General features: G+C 36.1%; 1 long non-coding RNA gene and 1 pseudogene across 1 annotated transcript; one reads left to right on the plus strand and one right to left on the minus strand.

Moving 5' to 3' along the window:
- Positions 1 to 5,203: 5,203 nt before the first annotated feature.
- Positions 5,204 to 8,209, minus strand: LOC130727490 (uncharacterized). Its single transcript, XR_009015316.1, has 3 exons — positions 5,917 to 8,209; positions 5,607 to 5,809; positions 5,204 to 5,488 (listed from the first exon to the last, which is right to left on the minus strand). It is a non-coding gene; the product is annotated as an uncharacterized LOC130727490 (long non-coding RNA).
- An 816-nt stretch (positions 8,210 to 9,025) lies between these two features.
- On the plus strand, positions 9,026 to 24,327 carry LOC130710509 (uncharacterized; annotated as a pseudogene).
- Positions 24,328 to 24,727: the final 400 nt, after the last annotated feature.

The raw sequence follows: 24,727 nt of genomic DNA on the forward strand, positions 1-24,727 counted from the left end.
GCATTTCAAACCGATGTGAAATATATACTTTTCACATCGGTTATACCGGATGTCCAATGTAAAAAAGTAATTTTCACATCGGTTACAATTTGCTCCAGAGATACTTTAGAAATGTATTATAGTGCAAGGTTCTTAACCCTCGTGTATTTAATATGTTGAGTTTTTCTTGGTAACCAAATAATATGTTGGTTTAACCATCAAGCTGTATTGAATTAACCATTGAAAATCAGAAAAAAAAAAAAAAACAGTGCTCAATATTCACCAATTTCTTTGGATTTCTCATTTGATACACGATTAATCACTTTTATCTTTACATCTCTCACCAATTTCACCAAATCTTAAGATGATTAAATTTTTTCTTTTTTTATAAGAAAGATGATTAAAGTTGTTCTTAAAGTGATTAAAGAAATAAAGTTAGCTTGTGACATTTTTCTTTGTATTTTTAATTGATAAACAATTTAATAACTTAACTTTTGATCTGGTAACCAAGAAATACATTTGATTCACCACAAACATATACTGCATCAACCAATCAAAAGCAGTAAAAATAAATAATTATTTTAATCATTTTCCATCAAGTGATGATTAATATCCTATAAAAAGCATTAATAGTGCAATAAAAAAACTTGAGATTTCTTTTACTTGCATTTCTCTTTGATTCACAACTAATCAATTTACTTTTATTGTTGAAACCAAATAATGCATTTGATTAACCAGTCAAAATTTTGATAAAAGAATTCATCTCCTTGTAATAAAGATTGTGACATATTCTTTGCATTTTGCTTTGATTCACAATTAATCATTATATTTCTATCGTGGTCACCAATTATTGCATTTGATTCACCACAAGTGAATACTGCATCAACCAATTAAAAGTAGTTAAAATAAATTGTTATTTTTTTCAATCTCCATCAAATGATGATTAGTATCCTATTAAAAGAATTGATAGTACAATAAACAAGACTTCTTTTACTTGCATTTAATAACTTTACTTCTGTTGTAACCAAATATTACATTTTATTAACCACAAGCGCATATTGCATTAACCACTGAAAAGCAGTTCAAATAAATATTTTTTACTTAATCTTTACTATTAAAATTTTGATAAAACAATCATCATGCTCGTAATAAAGCTTGACATTTTTCTTTGCATTTTGCTTTGATTAACAATTAATCATTTTATTTCTGTTTTGGTAACCAAATAATACACCTGCTTTACCACAATCGTGTATTCTATTAACCAATGAAAAGTAGTGAAAATAAATTGTTATATTTTTCAATCTCCACCAAGTGATGATTGATATCCTTTTAAAAGCATTGATAGTACAATAAAGAAAGACTTATAATTTGTTTTACTTGAATTTCCCTTTGATTCACAAGTGATACATCTTATTCACGACACGCGCAAAAGTGATCGACAAATGAAAAGCAGTAAGAATAAATTATTATTATTATCATTATTTTTCTCAATCTACACCAAGTTATGATTAATTCCATGTTCAAAGTAATAATAGTCCAATAAAAATAGACTTAAGATTTCTTTTCCCTCCATTCCCCTTTAATTCACAACAAATCTCTTCAATTCTGTTGCGGTAACCACATACCCTGCCCCAGTAACCGGTACCCAACAAAGGTTTCCCCAAGTGAAAAAGCAGCCATAATAGATAATTGTTTTACTGAATCTTGACTATTTAAAATTTGGATAAGATAATTCTCCATCTTTTTAATAAAGCTTGTTACCTTCTACTTCTTCGCCTTACTTTCCTTTAATTCAAAAAGAATCAGTGTACACAAGATACATATGATTCACGACAAGCGCAAAAGTGATAGACGAATGAAAAACACTAAGAATAAATTATTATTATTATCATTATTTTTCTCAATCTACACCAAGTTATGATTAATTCCATGTTCAAAGCAATAATAGTCCAATAAAAATAGACCACAATAATTTCTTTTCCCTCCATTCCCCTTTAATTCACAACAAATCTCTTCAATTCTGTTGCGGTAACCACATACCCTGCCCCAGTAACCGGTACCCAACAAAGGTTTGCCCAAGGGAAAAAGCAGCCATAATAGATAATTGTTTTACTGAATCTTGACTATTTAAAATTTGGATAAGATAATTCTCCATCTTTTTTATAAAGCTTGTTACCTTCTACTTCTTCGCCTTAGTTTCCTTTAATTCAAAAAGAATCAGTTTACACAAGATACATATGATTCACGACAAGCGCAAAAGTGATAGACGAATGAAAAACAGTAAGAATAAATTATTATTATTATCATTATTTTTCTCAATCTACACCAAGTTATGATTAATTTCATGTTCAAAGCAATAATAGTCCAATAAAAATAGACTTAAGATTTTTTTCCCTCCATTCCCCTTTAATTCCCAACAAATCTCTTCAATTCTGTTGCGGTAACCACATACCCTGCCCCAGTAACCGGTACCCAACAAAGGTTTCTCCAAGGGAAAAAGCAGCCATAATAGATAATTGTTTTAATGAATCTTGACTATTTAAAATTTGGATAAGATAATTCTCCATCTTTTTAATAAAGCTTGTTACATTATACTTCTTCGCCTTGGTTTCCTTTAATTCAAAATGAATCTGTGTACACAAGATACATATGATTCACGACAAGCGCAAAAGTGATAGACGAATGAAAAGCAGTAAAAATAAATTATTATTATTATCATTATTTTTCTCAATCTACACCAAGTTATGATTAATTCCATGTTCAAAGCAATAATAGTCCAATAAAAATAGACCACAATAATTTCTTTTCCCTCCATTCCCCTTTAATTCACAACAAATCTCTTCAATTCTGTTGCGGTAACCACATACCCTGCCCCAGTAACCAGTACCCAACATAGGTTTCCCCAAGGGAAAAAACAGCCATAATAGATAATTGTTTTACTGAATTTTGACTATTTAAAATTTGGATAAGATAATTCTCCATTTTTTTAATAAAGCTTGTAACCTTCTACTTCTTCGCCTTAGTTTCCTTTAATTAAAAAAGAATCAGTGTACACAAGATACATATGATTCACGACAAGCGCAAAAGTGTTAGACGAATGAAAAGTAGTAAGAATAAACTATTATTATTATCATTATTTTTCTCAATCTACACCAAGTTATGATTAATTCCATGTTCAAAGCAATAACAGTTCAATAAAAATAGACCACAATAATTTCTTTTCCCTCCATTCCCCTTAAATTCACAACAAATCTCTTCAATTCTGTAGCGGTAACCACATAACCTGCCACAGTAACCGGTTCCCAACAAAGGTTTCCCCAAGGGAAAAAGAAGCCATAATAGATGATTGTTTTACTGAATCTTGACTATTTAAAATTTGGATAAGAGAATTCTCCATCTTTTTTATAAAGCTTGTTACCTTCTACTTCTTCGCCTTAGTTCCCTTTAATTCAAAAAGAATCAGTTTACACAAGATACATCTGATTCACGACACACAAAAGTGATCGACGAATGAAAAGCAGTAAGAATAAATTATTATTATTATCATTATTTTTCTCAATCTACACAAAGTTATGATTAATTCCATGTTCAAAGCAATAATAGTCCAATAAAAATAGACTTAAGATTTCTTTTCCCTCCATTCCCCTTTAATTCACAACAAATCTCTTCAATTCTGTTGCGGTAACCACATACCCTGCCCCACTAGCCGTTACCCAACAAAGGTTTCCCCAAGGGAAAAAGCAGCCATAATAGATAATTGTTTTACTGAATCTTGACTATTTAAAATTTGGATAAGATAATTCTCCATCTTTTTAATAAAGCTTGTTACCTTCTACTTCTTCGCCTTAGTTTCCTTTAATTAAAAAAGAATCAGTGTACACAAGATACATATGATTCACGACAAGCGCAAAAGTGATAGACGAATGAAAAGCAGTAAGAATAAATTATTATTATTATCATTATTTTTCTCAATCTACACCAAGTTATGATTAATTCCATGTTCAAAGCAATAATAGTCCAATAAAAATAGACCACAATAATTTCGTTTCCCTCCATTCCCCTTAAATTCACAACAAATCTCTTCAATTCTGTAGCGGTAACCACATAACCTGCCACAGTAACCGGTTCCCAACAGAGGTTTATCCAAAGGAAAAAGATGCCATAATAGATGATTGTTTTACTGAATCTTGATTATTTAAAATTTGGATAAGAGAATTCTCCATCTTTTTTATAAAGCTTGTTACCTTCTACTTCTTCGCCTTAGTTTCCTTTAATTAAAAAAGAATCAATTTACACAAGATACATCTGATTCACGACACGCGCAAAAGTGATCGACGAATGAAAAGCAGTAAGAATAAATTATTATTATTATCATTATTTTTCTCAATCTACACCAAGTTATGATTAATTCCATGTTCAAAGCAATAATAGTCCAATAAAAATAGACTTTAGATTTCTTTTCCCTCCATTCCCCTTTAATTCACAACAAATCTCTTCAATTCTGTTGCGGTAACCACATACCCTGCCCCAGTAACCGGTACCCAACAAAGGTTTCCCCAAGGGAAAAAACAGCCATAATAGATAATTGTTTTACTGAATCTTGACTAGAAAAGTACTTTTCACATCGGTTATTTTCAAGTTTTCACATCGGCTTTCGTCCGATGTAAAAAAACGTGATGTGATAAGTCCTCACTTTTCACATCGGTTTTGTAACCGATGTGAAAAGTAGGTTATTTGTGGTAACCGATGTGAAAAGTATATATTTCACATCGGTACAAATAACCGATGTGAAAAGTATACTTTTCACACTTTTCACATCGGTTATTTGTGGTAACCGATGTGAATTGTATACTTTTCACATCGGTTTAGACAAACAACCGATGTAAAATGTATACTTTTCACATCGGTTATGACAAACAACGGATGTAAAATGTATACATTTCACATCGGTTGAAATGTATACATTTTACATCAGTTGTTTGTCGTAATCGATGTTAAAAGTATACATTTTACATCGGTTGTTTGTCTAAACCGATGTGAAAAGTATACATTTCACATCGGTTTCACAACGGTTCTGTTGCCAACCGATGTTTTTTTTATGGAACCTCCTTAAATTGGCAACAAATTCTTGCTTGGTCATGTGCTTCATCTCTTCAAGCTCCTTTTCATAAGTGCTTAACTGAGCATTTAAGAAGCAGTAGATACGAGTGATCACAGTTACTATGTTTTTTTTTACAACAAAAGAGATCTTTATTTCATCATAATCAAAGGTTACTGGGAACAATCCCTCCTAGTTGGGACAGAACACAGCATATACAACTAGAGAAATCTGAAACCAAACAGCTAGAGCAACAAGAACAAGTCTGAACAACTAGAGAGAAACCCTTCTATTTTGTACTGTTACAATTACAAGTCTGAACTGGAAGCATAGGTAAGACTTTTTCCAAACAAGAGAACTGTGCAAGTTCCATAAACCTTACAGAATTCTGCGGACATCTACCTCCTGCAACTGAAGAAAAGCAGGTTAAGAAGCATATTTAAAGAACTAGAAAAAACAAAGAAGATGATCAATCACACCATTGAATTGTAAAAAGGAAATATACAAATAAATGGGAATTTAAACTAACCATAAATTTCTTTGACCATCAAAATAATGCACTGCTGTCTCATCACCCAAAATTTGATTCAACAGAAGGTATGGCTTTGTCAATATGATGATAAGATAAAAAACTTATTGCAGTTGTGATCACTCCCTCTTTGCCAACTTTCTCCATAGCCTTGGCAAATAATTCACCAATTTTCTCTCCCCATTAGCAGATATTGTCCAAACCTATCAAGATAAATTTTGAAGATAGGAAGTTAAAACCCATTCTTTGTAGGCATCTCCTGCAATAAGCTAGGAGAGACTTTAACAAAGTGTGATCCTGATCGACAAACCTGTGCTATTTCTTCATATAGTGCTTATAATCTTCCACTCGTGCATCAAATAGTGCTTATTTTCCCTCATAAAAAGAAAGAACATGACTTCATAAACATCTGGGATCAGCAATCATAATTCATACATCAAAAAATACAAAAGTGACTATTTTTTTAGTTACTTTGGCAGCATCAAACATCATTAAGCTCTTCAACACCCTTAAGCATCAGAGTTAGAAAATTCTTTCTCTAATGTGTTTCATGAATGCATGAGCACAACCCTGTATAAAATTATCAAATGTAGAGATACTGTCAATCACCTCATGTGAATTCATCTTTTGAAATTTTTGACTTCATACCTTCGGGGATAGGTATAGAGCCTTTTACAGTGCTTCCTGATGGTTAAAAATTCAGATGTAGATTCACTGAAGATGAAACTGATCACAATATTGCAGAAAATTTCATCAGCAATCAGACTTTCAATTTCACACCATTGACCAATCATGTATTAGATAATAACACTCGGAGATTAAACCTAATATTAGATGTTTTTATACATAATCAGCTTTAGGCCTTAGCAGACAAGTGCTGAACACAGCCAAAAGGCAGTACTTTGAATTCTAACTATGGAGTGTTGAGAGACATGGCAACAACCACATAGTATATTGGGAGAAAGTGAAAAGAGAATCTAAAATTTAATGAATGAATATGATGTGTAGAAGAATCCAATCATGTGGCAAATATAGAGCGTAAGAAAGTAACTACATAATAACCAACCTATAGTATTGACCAAGGAAACTAATATAATTTCTCACTAAGCTAACCAACATCTAATCACACTCCATGTAAAAACCACAAATATATCTTTAACTATGTCATTGTCACCTCATAATCTTTCATCTATTTTTGCTTAATCCTACTGAGTTTAGCTCTAATTTGTGGCAGTGGCTCCATTACAATTTCTGCATCTTCCTTTTCAGCAATGTACCGCACTTTTGCATTCCCATCAATCTCCATGACCATGGCATTTATCCCAACCAGATTGAGGATCAGTAGGCTTCCTTTGCATACTATAGATCAGTAAATCTAACATCTATGTTTGAAACCTGGTAGTAGCATTCCAAACACACTTTTAGTACGACCTCTCATGTTCTCTGCCCCGGCTCTTCCCTTAGCACATAATTCCAACTAACAAGGAGTTGCAGTAAACTTAATAACTCAAGTATATGAATGTTGTTAGAAACCTCAATGTCAATGAAATTAGCAATTACTTGAGACAAATTGCACAACTTAATGTGATCTCTTCAAACAACCAAACAGAACATTTATATTTTCCTAAATAACCTATTGAGTTATGAACAAAATGCATCAACATCATGAGAATAACACATTGAATCTACGAAGACGAAACCAAAATGATAATGGAACAAAATCTAAAACATATTTACAAAAAAAGGTTTTTTTGAAATCTGGGTTTATTTATATTGAGAGAAAATTTGTAGATTCTGAATCAGTGTTTGTTTATTGATCAGAAATGTATATACAAATGCTAATCAACTAAGCTAATCTCAACTAACTCATAACAAACTCTCTAACTAACTAACTAACTGTAGCTAAAACTAATTCTAACTTACTAACTGAACCACGTGCTTAATTTTAATCACACGTGTCTAAAAGCCTAAATATAATTACATGTATTAATTTACATTCTAGTTATAGTGTCATACTGAATCTGAAACAAACCCTATGAGATGACAATACAATCAAACGCGTAACTATGAAGAAAAAACATAAAGCCACAGAAGTTCCTTCTCTTCCAACTTTGATAATAAAGCCACACATGACAGCAAATGCACCCTCCCAACATAAACCAGATAACCATTCCCACAAACTTGCAGGGCATTTTCTAATGCTAATCAATCCAATTATCCAAAGGGTTCTTATATAAGGAAAATAACAGCTTGGTATAATGACTAACAGAGGGTCCTTTTGTAACTGGTTACCCATAAGAGAAAGAAAAAATGAAATCAGAAAACAGGAAGGGGAAAAGAAGGACTAACCAATCAGTAAAAACTTAAAAACTAAAAGGGGATTTTCCAATTCATCAAGGAGAAAAGAATTGTAACAAGTAGTATATAACAAATTTGAGCACAAACAAGAATCTCAATATGACCAAGGTTCTCAATCTCAGATGCGCTTCTGCAGCAACATGAGCGAGAGAAAGACCAGCAGCAGCAACTCCTGCAACCTACCACACCCAAAACTGAAAGAACTGAAGATAAAATAAATACATTTTGATGATAATCACAAATTAATCAGAGAGTACAAGTTAGTTTTTTTAACCTTTTCCAAGCAGGGCTTTGAAAGAAACACTGTTCATAGATATTCCTTCTGCTTCAGCAATAGTATGGGATTTGAGATGGCTGATACAGTATCAGCCATCTCAAATCCCACCTGAAACAAAATCCCAAAATTTGGGTCAGATAACCTACTTACATGCATTCATTCAGCTATGCAGATGTTCAATAATCAAAATCAACTAAAGCAAAAATCATGAAGACTGTATGCATCAGAGGGCGTCCCATTCTGGAAGTTCCTGGTATTATGTAATAATCAAAAGAGAAAACTACACAAGCCTACTATGAAAGAGACATCCAGAAACCAATTAAATCACAAAATGGAAGTTCCTGGTATTATGTAATAATCAAAAGAATCAAGCAGATACATTCAAAATAAGTTAATGGAACACATGAGGAAAGAAAAGAGAGCACCAACTATATGAGAAAGGAGAAAATCCAGGTTCAGAAGAATGGCACTTCAGCAACACAATCCTTTTTTCCAATTTTCCAGAGTTGAAGACTCCAAACTGCCTCAGAGGGCGTCCCATTCACCTCGCTGCTTCAGCCTCTTCGTGCCGTGACGGAGCAGCCTCGAAGCAACATCAGGACCGCGTCGGAGCAGCGCCAGAACCGCCTCAGATCTACGCCAGCGATCGTGCAGTGGTGGTCCTACACGGCGGAAGTTCGAGAGAGAGGACAATGGAACTATTAGCAACAGGATTAAAAATGAGGAGGACGTGGTGGTGCGGTGGAGTTCGAAGGAACAGTTCTGGAATTGGTTGAGGAAAGTGATGTGGTTATGGAGTTGGGAAGAGGATGGTGATGCGATTTTGAACAGTCATGCTGTCAAAGATTGGCTCCAGAAGCTCACTGATGCTGCACATGTTCTAGATGACATTTTGGATGAAGCTTCAATACAACAATCAACTAATCGATTAGCACATGGCAGCACCTGTGTCACCCGTTTCCATCCTAAGAGCATCTTAGCTCGTCGTAACATTGGAAAAAGGATGAAAGATATTGCTCAAAGGTTTAACGACATTGCTGAAGAAAGGAGCAAGTTTGAATTACACACAGGAATCTTGGAAAGCCACGCAGAAGATAATGAATGGCGTCAAACTACCTCTAATATCACTGAACCCATAGTTTATGGAAGAGATCAAGATAAAGAGCGGGTTGTCGAGTTTCTTCTGAGGTATGTTATATGTTATTTGAAATTGGAGGTATCTAGTCTAGGGATATTGTTGTAACTTGAACGAAATTTAAGTTTTGTAAATTTCAACCAATTTTCTTTGTTTAGTATCCTAATTATTTCTCACTTCCTCTAATAGATATGTCGTGGATATTGAAGAACTCTCTGTCTATTCCATTGTTGGCCTTGGCGGACTTGGAAAAACAACACTTGCTCAACTTGTCTTCAAAGATGACAGGGTAAGCAAGCATTTTGACTTGAAAATCTGGGTCTGTGTTTCTGATGATTTCAGCATGATGAAAATTCTAAAATCCATAATTGAATCTGCCACTGGAGAAAACCCAAATCTCATGTCATTAGAATCAATGCAAAAAAAAGTTCAAGAGGTTTTGCAAAACAAAAGATACTTAATTGTTCTCGACGACGTGTGGAATGAAGACCAAGGAAAGTGGGATAAGTTCAAATATTTTATACAGTGTGAAAATGGACCAAAAGGTTCAGCCCTAATGGTAACTACAAGGCTCGACTCTGTAGCATCCATGACAGGAACATATCCTGCCCATCATCTGTTAGGCTTATCTGACAATGACATCTGGTCATTGTTCAAACAACATGCGTTTGGGCCCGGCAAGGAAGAGCGTGCAGAGCTTCTGGCCATAGGCAAGGACATAGTGAGGAAATGTGTGGGCTCACCTCTTGCTGCCAAAGCACTAGGAAGCATTTTGCGCTTTAAAAATGAGGAATATCAATGGCTTGCAGTAAAGGAAAGTAAGATCTGGAATTTACCAGAGGATAATCCCATTATGAAAGCTTTGCTTCTAAGCTATTTCAATTTGAAATTATCATTAAGGCCGTGTTTTTCTTTTTGTGCCACTTTCCCTAAAGATTCTGTGATGGTAAAGGAAGAACTGATTCATCTTTGGATGGCTAATGGATTTATCTCATCCACAGGAAGTTTGGAGGTGGAATATGTTGGCAATGAGGTGTGGAATGAATTATACCAACGATCATTTTTTCAAGAAGTAAAGACCAATAAATATGGTAAGATTACATTCCAGATGCATGATTTGGTCCATGACCTTGCTCAGTCAATTATGGGGGAAGAATGTGTGGTTTCAGGGTTTGCAAGCTTCACTAATTTGTCGAGTAGAGTTCACCATATAGGTTGCACATCTGTTAATAAACAGGTCAATTACAACATGATTCCCTTCAAGAAAGTTGAATCCTTGCGAACCTTTCTTGAGTCTGATCCACACGGCCTAAATTTAGGTGCGCTGCCGTCTATTAGTCCTCTCCGTGCATTACGCACAGCTTCTTTTCGACTCTCAAAACTCAAGAATTTTATACATTTGAGGTACTTGGAACTTTGCAGAAGTTGCATCATTACCTTGCCAGAGCCTGTTTTTGAGCTGCATAAATTGCAAACACTGAAACTAGAACGCTGTTATTATCTTTCTAGTATCCCCCAACATTTGACACAATTACAAGATCTCAGACATCTTGTGATTAAAGACTGTAAGGCATTAACATCAATGCCCTCCCAAATTGGGAACCTAACTTGTCTAAAAACTTTGAGCATTTTCATTGTGGGTTCGAAGGCAAGGAGTGGCTTAGCAGAGTTACATGACTTACAGCTGGGAGGCAAGCTACATATTAGAGGCCTTGAGAATGCGCCTAGTGAATGGGATGCCAGGCAAGCTAATTTGGCAGGTAAGAAGGACTTGAATCGCTTATACTTGACATGGGGCATACATGGTAATTCACAAGGTAATGGTGCTAATGCTGCTGAGTGCATACTTGAAGCCCTTAAGCCTCACTCAGGTCTCGAGAGTTTTGGGATGAAGGGTTATGGGGGAACACAACTTCCCCAGTGGATGGGAAATAATTCTCTTCTAAGAGGCTTAGTTGATCTTATACTCTATGATTGCAAGAACTGCCAGCGGCTTCCTCTACTTGGTAAATTACCATGTTTGGCAACACTTTTCATATCTGGAATGAAAGATGTAAAGTACATTGATCATGACTTGTATGATCCTACGGCAGAGAAGGCTTTTGTGTCTTTGAAAAGGTTAACTTTGCGTGGTTTACCAAACTTAGAGAGAATATTGGAAGCTGAAGCTGAAGGATTAGATATACTACCACTACTTTCTGATTTAAGTATTTCAGGTGTCCCGAAGCTGGCACTGCCATCCCTTCCATCTGTTCGCTCCATTGTTGCCCATGGCAGTGATGAAAATGCGGCTTTCTTACCAGGTGAAGTTTTGCGCAGCATGCGTGGTTTAAAGACGCTTGGAATCAAAGGGTTCAACAAACTGAAGGTGTTATCTGATGAACTCGGCAGTCTTGGTGAACTAGAGCATCTTGACATTTCATATTGTGCTGAACTTGAGTCTTTCCCTGACCATGTGATGCGAGGTATGAGTTCTCTTCGATCATTATTAATTTTGGGCTGCCCAAAATTCAAGTCATTTTCTGAAGGCATGGGTTACCTTACTTGTCTTGAGAGTCTTCAAATCATCGACTGCCCCCCACAGCTTGTGTTACCAAGTAATATGAACCAGCTAACTGCACTACGAAAAGTGAGAATCCTGGGCAAGGAAAAAAACAGCAGGTTACCAGAGGGCCTAGAACGTATTCCCTCCCTGCAAATTTTGGGGCTGTCAGAATTTCCTTCTCTTACTTCATTGCCGGACTGGTTGGGACTCATGACCTGTCTCCAAAAATTGGAAATCAGATTTTTCCCCGAGTTAAGGTCACTACCGGACAGCTTGCAGCAACTCAAAAACTTGCATGAATTAAGTATTGTTGGATGCCCAAAGCTGGAGAAGCGATTGAAGAAGGGAACAGGGGAAGATTGGCAAAAGATTGCTCACGTTCCTGATCCTGATATAGTTACTGAACCAACATCTTGTGGTAAGTTCTTAAATCTCCCTCTCTCTCTCTCTCTCTCTCACCTTTTCGTACAGTCCAATTTTGTCTAATTGCAGGAAAGTGTTAAATAAGCTTATCCTTAATAGATTAATATGAGTGTTTTTCGGGAATTGAGTTTGGTGCCCCACCCCTTAGGCTTTGCACCCCACTTTATTAAATACGGAATTTAAAGTTCCGTATCCGTATCAATACGGAAAATAAAATTTCGTATCTGTTTTAGTATATAATGAGTGGTTGAAAATGTGACACGCATGCTTAAATACAGTACAGAATTTTAAGTTCCGTATTCAATAGGGAGAATACGGAATTTTAAATTCCGTATTTGATAAAGTGGGGTGCCAAGCCCCATAGGTGGGGTGTCAAACCCAACTCCCGTGTTTTTCGTATCAAGTTTATGGTGATTTTTTTTTTAATATGGATTATGGAACCACTCATGCAGACAAAGTCATAAAAGCATGGAGGATGCGAAAGCAATTCTTACACAGTACTAGACACTACTATACTTCAGAGGATGAATTTAACTTAATGGTTGATGTATTCTGAGTGAGTGAAAAGCAGATATATAACAACCCGTCTCCACCCATATCTTTGTGTGTGTATGCAGAGAATTCCATCCTATAAATGGTAAGCGCTGATAATCATTTCTTTTTCTTTTTTTATTATTAGAAAAAATTGACATTCCAGTGATCAACTTAATGACCCATTCTTAGTGCTAAGTGTAGATATATATGATGGAAATTCTCTCTTCTTGGACAGCCTCTAAGCGTGGCTTGTTTGCCTTTCTCTTTTCAAGCTTTTTGGTTTTCAGAATGTGCTTTGCTATTCTGTATTTAATTTTAGGCTAAAAAGCATTTTTGGCCCCTGATGTTTCAAGTTTGTGCAAATTCTGCCCCTATCTATTTTTGTCGATGTTTCTACCCCTCATGTTTTCAAACAGTGCACCGTCTACCCCTCCGTCAGGGGTAGACGATGCACTGTTTGAAAATATGAGGGGTAGACGATGCACTGTTTGAAAACATGAGGGGTAGAAACATCGACAAAAATAGAGTAGGGGCAGAATTTGCACAAACTTGAAATATCAGGGGCCAAAAATGCTTTTTAGCCTTAATTTTAATGTTGTATTAGACAACATGGAGGGAGGGAGCTATTCTTTGTTATTGTATATATTTCAGGTTCTTTGGGTTCTATGTGATTGGACTGCTATATCCTGTATGTTTTAGGATTTCCAAGGTTTGTGATTTGTAAGATAAAAAGGATGCAAGATCTTGTGTCTTCTTATAATTTTCCATGCCTTCTTATGTCACTCTTTCCTCCTTCTTCATCGGCAAGGGTCAAAGAGTTTGAGAAGCAAAAAAGCTTCAATCTTTGTCGTTTTCGGTTTCGAGGTTTATGTATTTTATGGGCTTGAACGATGTTGCGTTTCAGATCCAGATATGTGACCCAATGACAGTAGCTTCGTTCTATTTTTCTCTCTCGAGAGATTTAGATCTGAAAATTCAAAACCCGGATCAACCGAGGGGAGGACTTTCTGGAGGTTGCGGGTTTGTTGGTGGCATGCCACGTCAGCGCTGCCATACACCTAATAGGTCATCGAAGTTAATTTTCTCTGCGATGACCAATCCCAACTATTTTCCAAAGTCCGAGGGTGTATTTCGAAAGATTTTTCGACGAAGGACAAAAATCAAAACTCGCTCAAAGTGCAGGAGGAAAACCTTACTTAACCCCAAATTTATTTCTCTCGTCCGTATTTTACTACAGAGAGAAAGATGTGAGGAGAAGAGACATACATGGCGATAATAATGATGGATGTCAATTAACTAACCAAACCTGTTTGATCAATACTGCTCTTTAAGAAAAAAATCTTTATATACTGCTTTCCCACCTTGAGGAATCCTTGTATGTTTTGGTGTGGAAATTAATTACCATTAATTACGCCCTCCGTTTTAAAGTAATTGTCCATTTAGAATAAAAAAATTCACAATAATTCTCAACTTATAATTTCTAAGGTAGCATTAATTGATGTTTTTCCATATAATACCCTTATGATAACAAAAAATGATGAGAGTTAAAAATACACTTCAAAATGGGTAAAATAAGAAAATAAATGATACATTTTAAAAAGATAACAATTTTAATTGCATTTCTTAATATGTGTATTTCTTATCTTTCTAGACAGTTATTTTAAAACGGAGGGAGTAGTTGGTATTGCTGATTGACTCCACCTTGAGGTACACCAGTTATGGCGCATGCACCTTGTCAACTTGCAATTTAATTACTGTTACCTCCGGTCCTATTTATAAGAACAAAAAAAAAATTCACATAGTTTAAGAAATTTAGTTAAATTAGAAAAAATGCATTAAATTTGTCATATATTAATATAAACTTCTGAAACTACCCTTTATTCCATTTGGTTATTATAAAAAGGCTTAATTGCACTTTTGGTCCCTCAACTATTGCCTTCTTGTGAAAATCGTCCCCAAACTTCAAAATTAGCAAAAAACGTCCTCCAATTATACATGTCGTTGCACTTTCGGTCTGCCGTTTGCCTTCCGTGAGAAAACTAACGTAAGAAGCTGATGTGGCTCCCTCATGCGTGTCTCACGTGACTTTCTTCAGAGAGGTTGATGACTGGACAAGTCACATGCTTCTCACGTGACTTTGAAAGGCTCCAATGATCATCTCTCTCCTTCATCGTCTTCTTCACCATGAACCATTTTAGAGTCACGTGAGAAGCATGTGACTTGTCCAGTCATCAAGCACTATGAAGAAAGTCACGGGAGACACGCGTGAGTGAGTCACACCAGCTTCGCACGTTAGTTTTCTCACGAAAGGCAAACAGCAGACCAAAAGTGCAACGACATGTATAGTTGGAGGACGTTTTTTTGCTAATTTTGAAGTTTGGGGACGATTTTCGCATGAAAGCAATAGTTGGGGGACCAAAAGTGCAAATAAGCCTTATAAAAAAGAATTAAGATTTTTTTTCTATTTAATTCTTATAAATAAGACCGGAGGTAATACTAACTACCATGGTTTGGTGGAGCCAATCTTTGAAAACTAAGTAATTAACGAGAGCAATATATATATAATAACTAATAATTAAGTGATAATATATATTTTTTTTGGTCAACTTTAAGCTATTAATATTTTAAAACAAGTAATTGTTTCTATCTATGAAGTGGGCTTAAATTAACCAACATGGTGTTTCACACGAAAGGATATTCCCGAATTTTTTCGAGATTGGGCCCTCGCTGTCGTCACGTGATTTAGAAATACTAGGTAAAGTTATATATCAAAATAGAAATTGTTCTATCATCTGGGCTTAAATTAACCAACATGATATTAGGTGTTTCATGTGAAAGGATTTATTTTTTCTTTCGAAATGGTTCCTTCGCTGTCGATGGTTGTTGTTACAGTATTAATTAATTTAATCAATGGTTGTTACAGTATTATTATATTATTACTGCTAGCCTATATCATGATTTAGCAGACCCATTAGGATTTTCCTAAAGAAAAAACCATCTCTGAACTTGCCTTCATATATTCTAGCTAGTTACCCGCAACCAATTAATCAATGGCTGACAGCTTGCTTGGAATGGTGATTGAAAACTTGGGATCTTTGGTCCGAGAAGAGGTGGCAGATTTTTTGAACGTTGGCCAACTCACCGAGAAACTTTCCGGAAATATCACTGCAATCCGTGCTGTCCTAAGAGATGCTGAGGAGACTCAAATAACCAGTCATGCTGTCAAAGATTGGCTCCAGAAGCTCACTGATGCAGCACATGTTCTTGATGACATTTTGGATGAAGCTTCAATACAACATGCCACCACTTGTGTAACCCGTTTCCATCCAAAGAGTATCTTAGCTCGTCGTAACATTGGTAAAAGGATGAAAGAGATTGCTCAAAGGTTTAATGACATTGCTGAAGAAAGGAGGAGGTATAAATTACACAAGGAAAGCAAGCCAGAAGATGATGAATGGCGTCAAACTACCTCTGTTATCATTGAACCCAAAGTATATGGAAGAGACCATGACAAAGATCAGGTTGTCGATTTTCTTGTAAGGTATGTATGTTATCTAGTACTTATTTGAAATTAGAGGTATCGAGAATGATTCTTTTGTGCGAAAATAAAATTACTGCAACTAGCATTAGTTGAAGAATAGTGTAGAAAATAACTATAGTTGATATTTAATTCGGTGCATGCTTGAGTGCCCATAAATTCAGGTGAGTGTAGGCTACAGGAGTGAGGTGTACCAATAATGTATGGACACTTAATATATCAAGTGCTGACTAGATCTTTTTTTACACTATTCACATTATGACCCCAACTAAATTATATAGCTTACTAAATATGCCCTCATCCTATTCAATAATTATGTACTTGTCCCATTCCAATTAAAGATCCTGAACTGGGTTTTTCTGATAACATATTAGAATCCTCGTGAGCAATTTGATGCAGCAAAAAAATTTCCTCATCAGTGAAAAAGAGAATCCTTTGTGAAACCGTGTGGTGTAAACACAATACTCAAGAATTTTGTCTCCCCCTATACGTACTCAACAACCCAAACGTAACAGGTACTATTCAATTGTTCTTAGATTCCATAATAAAACACACAAATTGATTCATTTTGGATCCAGAATAAAAACTTGAATAAAATGAAAAGAAGGCTGCAGATTCAGTAAATTGCCCAAAAAAACAACGACTTATTGTGGTCAATTCGAAAACCAGAGAACGAAACCAGAAGGTGAGGTGAAATTGAGAGAAGAGATAGAACCCTAAAACCAGAGGCAAAATGATAAGAAGGTGAAAAAAAGTGAAATAGGAAAGAAGGTGAAAAATTAGTCTCAATCAACATTCAATTTTTTCACTTAACGTCAGGACTGAATTCAAAAAATAGAAGGTGCTGGAGTTAGTTTATAATTACAATAAACTTACAGGGTTGATTCAAAGTTTTAAAAAATCCATAATAGAATTAATAAATAATCCAAGTGTAATTTTCCTATTGGTACATGTCACTCCTGTATTTAACCCACAATTATTTTGCTTGTACCAGAGAAATTGTCATTTAATTGGGAAGTTACATGTAGAATATCTAATTGTATTATTGTACTTGATCTCTCCAAACTCTCAAGACACTAGATTAAGTGATGGAGCCTAAGCCTAAAGAATAACGTTAGAGTGAAGATGTCAAATTTTTATCCTTTTTTGTCGATAATAGATTTGGATAGGGATGGCAATTTTGCCCAAACCCATGGGTACCCGCCCGATCCGATTTGACGGGCAAAATCCGAGTTGACTGGATTTGGGTTTGGGTTTGGGTTTTGCCCGTTACTGTAGCCATTTATGGGTTTGGATTTGGTATTAGTTAAATCCGTGCCCATACCCGCCCAAACCCGAACCCAAAGATACCCGAAACATAAAATTACAAAAAAAACCCTCATACATATATATATTTATAAACTTTGTTCTTAGTGTTTGATGATTAATTGTACATTTGTATGTTTGAGAAAGTAAACTTTAAACGATTGTTGTCTCACTTTAGTGATGGATGAGGATGATGAATAGTATTTGTTTTTTTTTTTTTCTTTATATGAATTTAACTTTTTTTTTTATGAAAGTAAGTTCTGGATTGAGTTGCTACGTAACTAATGGGTTTGGGTTTGGGTTTCGGGTAAATCCGAAACCCAATGGATTTGGGCATGGATTTCATTTTATCGCCCATAAGGGTTTGTGTTTGGGTTTGGGTTTGGGTTATGGGATTTGAGTTTGGGTTTGGTAATTGTAAAACCCGTGCCCGATCCTACCCGTTGCCATCCCTAGATTTGGACTTGTCTCTTGATTTATTAATCCTTTCACATTTATTATATGATTATTAGGTTATTTAAAAGTGTCATGATTGGTAATTAGTTAATTTAGGAGTTATGGTTGGCCAGTTAGCTACCTTCCTTCTGCCTGGCTCGGCTACAATGCTTACTTGATGTGGGCAATATCAATTACACAACATTGACTCCTCCTATAGGTTGGCATATCGATAGATAGCTCGGTACGCACACAACCCTCCATGTCCTAAACATTTTTCTTAATGGGCTTGCGAGAGGCTACCCCTCCTTGTGATTTCACTTCCTTTGTTGTTTGTGTGGCCTCCGTTATTAGCTAATTTGAAGAGTATGGGAATCTCATTCGTTTCTCAACTCCTAAATAAGCTTACACAAGTGCCTTGTGTCATCCTTTCTAGATTTTTCAAATAAGCTAAATTGCCTTCGGTGAGGTTTCATCTGAATAGTAGAGGGTTATAAACAAGAGTTTCCTCTTTTGCTACAACTTTCCCCTTCCCGCAGCTTCTACCCTTATTGGGTAGGGTCAATTCTCTTTCTAAAGGGAATTCATCCTCAATTGGATCGATCTATTCCACTGCTTCTTTCCCTAGATCCTGATAAGATGTTGGAAGCAAGCCCAACTAATCCTCCTAGGAAGGTCGGTCAAATGCCCATCTCGTCGAGTTGGTTTGCTCATCGCACTTGGATGGGTATCTTTCAGGCGGCACTGTTTTTTTAAAATGAAATATAATATATAAATATATATATATATAAATATAATGTTGAGAAACAACCTCTCTCAACATGGGTACAGTAACCTAGTCAGCCACTATAGCAAGAACCTCTCAAACACCTCGATAAAACCATACGCAAACATATGTGCTTAAAACCTCACGCGTTTACCCACTAGCAAGGTTCCCATTAAAGTCGAAAAACAACGATAAGATCAACCGACAAGGGATCCTATTAAGCAGCTCGACACCTACAAAATGAAAACCAAACCGGCCAAGTAAACTAAAACCCTATCAAAGCGATAATTTGTTTATTTAAGGGTTTCATGATCGATTAGTTAATTTGGGGATTATAGTTGGTCAGTTAATTAAGGGGTTATGATTATCCTAGTGTATGACCTTCATTCTACCTAGCTCGGCTAGGGTGCTTACCTGAGGTGGCCAATATCAATTATAAAACATTGACTCCTCTTATAGGTTGGGGTAACAATAGATACCTCAGTATGTAACAAGCATCCAAATCCTAAGCATTTTGCTTAATGGACTTGCGAGAGTTGAACCCTCCTTGGGGTTGGACTAATGCAGTCAATAGCTACGTACGTACAGTACTGATTTTAGGCCTTAATTTATGGCAGTATGTCAAATACTAATTTACAGTTAGGTAGGTTACCCAAATTAAAAAAAAAAAAGGCTTAAATAACCTTTTGGTCCTTGAAATTGTAAAGGGAATCAAATCTGGTCCTTATAAAATTTCCGTATCAAATTGGGTCCCTAAAATTATTTTTTTAATCTAATTAACTCCTTTTGCTCAATTTTGACCGGTCAACAGTCCAGTGGCAAGCCTAGTCAGCTAAGGACGGCCACGTGGATTTTTTCACATCAATTTTAGTCCCTTAAAAAGTATTTTAATCAATTTTAGTTTCTGTTCTTCCACCTTCATGTTCTTCCACTTTCACCTTCTTCCTCTTCCTCCATAACTCAAATCACATAAATTCAAAAGGAAGAACAAGGTGAATGTGATAAACATATAGTTTTTTTTAGGGTTTTGAATTTCTAGGTTTAAGGATTTGAGTTATGGAGGAAGAGGAAGAAGGTGGAAGAGGAAGGTGGAAGAACAAGGACTAAAATTGATTAAAATAATTTTTAAGGGACTAAAATTGATGTGAAAAAAGTGCATGTGGCCATCCTTAGCTGACTAGGCTTTCCACTGGACCATTGACTAGTCAAAATTGAGCAAAAGGACTTAATTAGATTAAAAAAACAATTTCAGGGACCCAATTTGATGTGAAAATTTTACAGGGATCAAATTTGATTCCCTTTACAATTTCAAGGACCAAAAGAGTATTTAAGCCAAAAAAAAACACTAATCTAGGAACTGTGTCTCCCACTAATTTACGAGTTTGTTGTATTGTATATATATTCTGCTCTTTCAGATTCATAAAATAAAAGTTCAGGATTATCGCTTTAATTGATTTCTCCATTATAGTCATGAATTAATACCATGTGCTTATCCACACAAAAAAAAGAATTAATACCATGTGTGTGTTATATTAGGAATCAAGAAATTGAATTTGAATTTCACCTTATTATCTTGCACTTGCTGTATCAGATATGCCATTGGTACTGAAGAACTCTCTGTTTATTCCGTTGTTGGCATTGGCGGACTTGGAAAAACAACACTTGCTCAACTTGTCGTCAACGATCCCAGTGTAACGAAGCATTTTGACTTGAAAATCTGGGTGTGTGTTTCTAATGATTTCAGTATGATGAAAATTTTGCGACGAATAATTGAATCTGCCACGGGTGAAAATCCTAATCTCTTGTCATTAGAATCAATGCAAAAAAAAGTTCAAGAACTCTTGCTAAACAAAAGATATTTAATTGTTCTTGACGATGTGTGGAATCAAGACCCAGGAAAATGGGAAAACTTCAAATACTTTATGCAGAGTGGAAATGGAACTAAAGGTGCAGCTCTATTGGTAACTACAAGGCTGGAGACTGTTGCATCCATGATGGGAACTTATCGTGCTCATCATTTGTCAGGCTTATCTGACGATGACATCTGGTCATTGTTCAAACAACATGCGTTTGGGCCAAGTAATGAAGAGTGTGCAGAGCTTTTGGCAATAGGCAAGGACATAGTGGGGAAATGTGTGGGCTCGCCTCTTGCTGCCAAAGCACTAGGAAGCATTTTGCGCTATAAAAATGAGGAATATCAATGGCTTGATATAAAGGAAAGTAAGATCTGGAACTTACCTGAGGAAAATCCCATTATGAAGGTTTTGCGGCTAAGCTATTTCAATTTGAAATTGTCATTGAGGCCATGTTTTACATTTTGTGTCATTTTCCCTAAAGATTTTGACATGGAAAAGGAAGATCTTATTCATCTTTGGATGGCTAATGGACTTATCTCATCAAGAGGAAATTTGGAGGTGGAACATGTTGGCAATGAGGTGTGGAATGAATTATACCAAAGGTCATTTTTTCATGAAGTCAAGACCAATGATTATGGTAAGATTACATTCAAGATGCATGATTTGGTCCATGATCTTGCTCAGTCAATTATGGGGGAAGAATGTGTGGTTTCAAAGTTTGCAAGCTTCACAAATTTGTCAACTAGAGCTCACCATATAGGTTGCTCATCTTTTTATGAACCACTCAATTACAACATGATTCCCTTCAAGAAAGTTGAATCCTTGCGAACCTTTCTTGAGTTTTACCCAACCCGCCCAAATTTAGGTGCATTACCATCTATTAGTTCTCTACGAGCATTACGCACAAGTTCTTTTCAACTCTCAACACTCAAGAATTTTATACATTTGAGGTACTTGGAACTTGAATGTAATCTTTGTGAGCTGCATAAATTTGACACAATGTTGTGATTATCTGTCTATTTGTGAGCTGCATAAATTGCAAATACTGAAACTAGAATGTTGTGATTATCTGTCTAGTATTCCCCAACATTTGACACAATTACAAGATCTCAGACATCTTGTGATTAAAGAGTGTGACTTATTAACATCAATGCCCTCCCAAATTGGAAACCTAACTTGTCTAAAAACTTTGAGCACTTTCATTGTGGGTACAAAGGCAAGGTGTGGCTTAGCAGAGTTACATGACTTACAGCTGGGAGGTAAGCTACATATTAGAGGCCTGGAGAATGTGCCCAGTGAATGGGATGCCAAGCAAGCTAATTTGGCAGGTAAGAAGGACTTGAACCGCTTATACTTGTCATGGGGAAGACAAGGTAATTCACAAGGTAGTGGTGCTAATGCTGGTGCTAATGCTGAGTGCGTACTTGAAGCCCTTAAGCCCCACTCAGGTCTCAAGAATTTCGGGATGAAGGGTTATGGGGGAACACAACTTCCCCAGTGGATGGGAAATACTTCTCTTCTAAGTGGCTTAGTTGATCTTATACTCTATGATTGTAAACACTGTCAGCAGCTTCCTCCACTTGGTAAACTACCATGTTTGTCATATCTTTACATATCCGGAATGAAAGATGTAAAGTACATTGATCATGACTTGTATGATCCTAAGGCAGAGAAGGCTTTTCCGTCTTTGAAAAGGCTAATTTTGCATGGTTTGCCAAACTTAGAGAGAATATTGGAAGTTGAAGCTGAAGGATTAGATATGCTACCACTACTTTCTGATTTAAGAATTTCAGGTGTCCCGAAGCTGGCACTACCATCCCTTCCATCTGTTCGCTCCATTTTTGCTCATGGAAGTGATGAAAATGCGGCTTTCTTCACAGATGAAGTTTTGCGTAGCATGCATCGTTTGAAGATTCTCATAATCAAAGACTTCAATAAACTCAATGTGTTATCTGATGAACTCGGCTGTCTTAGTGAACTAGAGGTCCTTCGCATTTCAAATTGTGGTGAACTTGAGTCTTTCCCAGAGCATGTGATGCGAGGTATGAGTTCTCTTCGATTATTATCAATTTCCTTCTGCCCAAAATTCAAGTCATTTTCTGAAGGCATGGGACACCTAACTTGTCTTGAGAGTCTTGAAATCGCCAACTTCTCCCCCCAGTTTGTTTTACCAAGTAATATGAACCGGCTAACTACCCTGCGAGAAGTGAGAATCATGGGCAAGGATAAAAACAGCATGTTACCAGAGGGCCTAGGACGTATTCCCTCCCTGAAAATTTTGGAGCTGTCAGAATTTCCCTCTCTAACTTCATTGCCGGACTGGTTGGGACTCATGAATGGTCTTCAAAGGATAGAAATTGATTCTTGTCCAGAGATAAGGTCGCTGCCAGACAGCTTGCAGCAACTCAGGAACTTGCGTGAATTACGTATTTACGGATGCCCCAAGCTGGAGAAGCGATGCAAGAAAGGAACAGGGAAAGAGTGGCAAAAGATAGCTCACATTCCTGATGTTGGTATAGGTTTTGAAACGGGAGCGACATTTTGTGGTAATCTCTCTCTCTCTCTCTCTCCCCCTCCTTTTCTTACTGTCCATTTAAAACTAGAGGTATTGTCTAATTGTAGGAAAGTGTTTTAAACAAATTTAATTTAATGGTATATCTAGGCTGGCTGGGTTTATTTAACTCTCAGACTAAGTTCTATATAGCATTTATTCTTTACAATGAATAGTGTCCAGTTTTTTTCTCATCAAATTTATGGTGATTTTTTAAAATATGGAACCCCACTCGTGCAGACAAAGTCATAGCAGCATGGAAGATGCGAAAGCAATACTTGCACAGTAATCGAAACTCCTATACTCCAGAGGTTGAATTTAACAAAATGGTTGATATAGGTTTTGAGTGAGGGAAGAGCAGATATATAACACCCTGGCTTCACCCACATCTTCGTGTATGTATACAAAGAACTCCATCTTATGAATAGGCACTGGTATCTTTTTTCTTTTCTAAGTACTAGAAAAAGTTGACATTCCAGTGATCAATTTAATGACCAATTTTTAGTGCTATGTGCAGATATAAAAATCAAGCAATTGAAGGGCTTGTCAGGAAAATTGCAGCCCAAAGACCCAGAAATTAGTGTTTTTGTGAGGGGTATAACTTGGCTATCTTAATCTTGGAATGTGCTGCTGGAGTTTAGTGAGCTTGTGGAAGAAGTCTGCTTTCAAGGTGGTGCTGTTTTGTGGGCTAAGATGTATGCATTTTCGGGTTCCTTCCTATGCTGGTTTGGCTCGTTTGCTTGCTGCCTCCGAGTTTATTATGTCAGTCAGCTCTGTAGCGGGTACAAAGGAAACCCCTTGAGGGCGGTGGGAGTTAAATGGGGCAGTGTTATTGTGTTATGCTTTAATCTGCTTTTGTTTTACTCTGTTTCTGTTTGTTTTTGCTTTTGTTCTATTCTCAATTACAATAGGCTTTTGAGCTTCTGTTATGTATCAGATTTTGGGCCTTGCTACCTTCCATGAGAGGGTTATTCTCATGGTTATCTTAAATTTCAATATATATTTTTCTCCTTTTAAAAAAAAAAAAATATATATATATATATATATATATATATATATATAATGGTTATTCTCTCTTGTTGGACAGGCTAACATTTCTCACCAAGCTTCCGAGACCCAATTTATACAGAATGAGCACCTCACCCCTTTCTTTCCTTGTAGTTGGTGGCTAGTTTTCCTTTCTCTTTTCAAGCTTTTTGGTTTTCTGAATGTGGTTTGCTATTTTGGATTTAAATTATAATGTTGTATTAGACACAACATGGAGGGAGGGAGCTATTCTTTGTTATTGTATATTATTAAATTTGGGAGGCCTAACTTATTGCAAAAGTTAACTTAAGAGTTGAGGGTTTCTCTACCCTTTTTAAGAGCAATCTATGTCACATCTCTAACCAGTGTGAG

The sequence above is a fragment of the Lotus japonicus genome, chromosome 1 (assembly GCF_012489685.1).
Source record: "Lotus japonicus ecotype B-129 chromosome 1, LjGifu_v1.2".
Taxonomy (NCBI): domain Eukaryota; kingdom Viridiplantae; phylum Streptophyta; class Magnoliopsida; order Fabales; family Fabaceae; genus Lotus; species Lotus japonicus.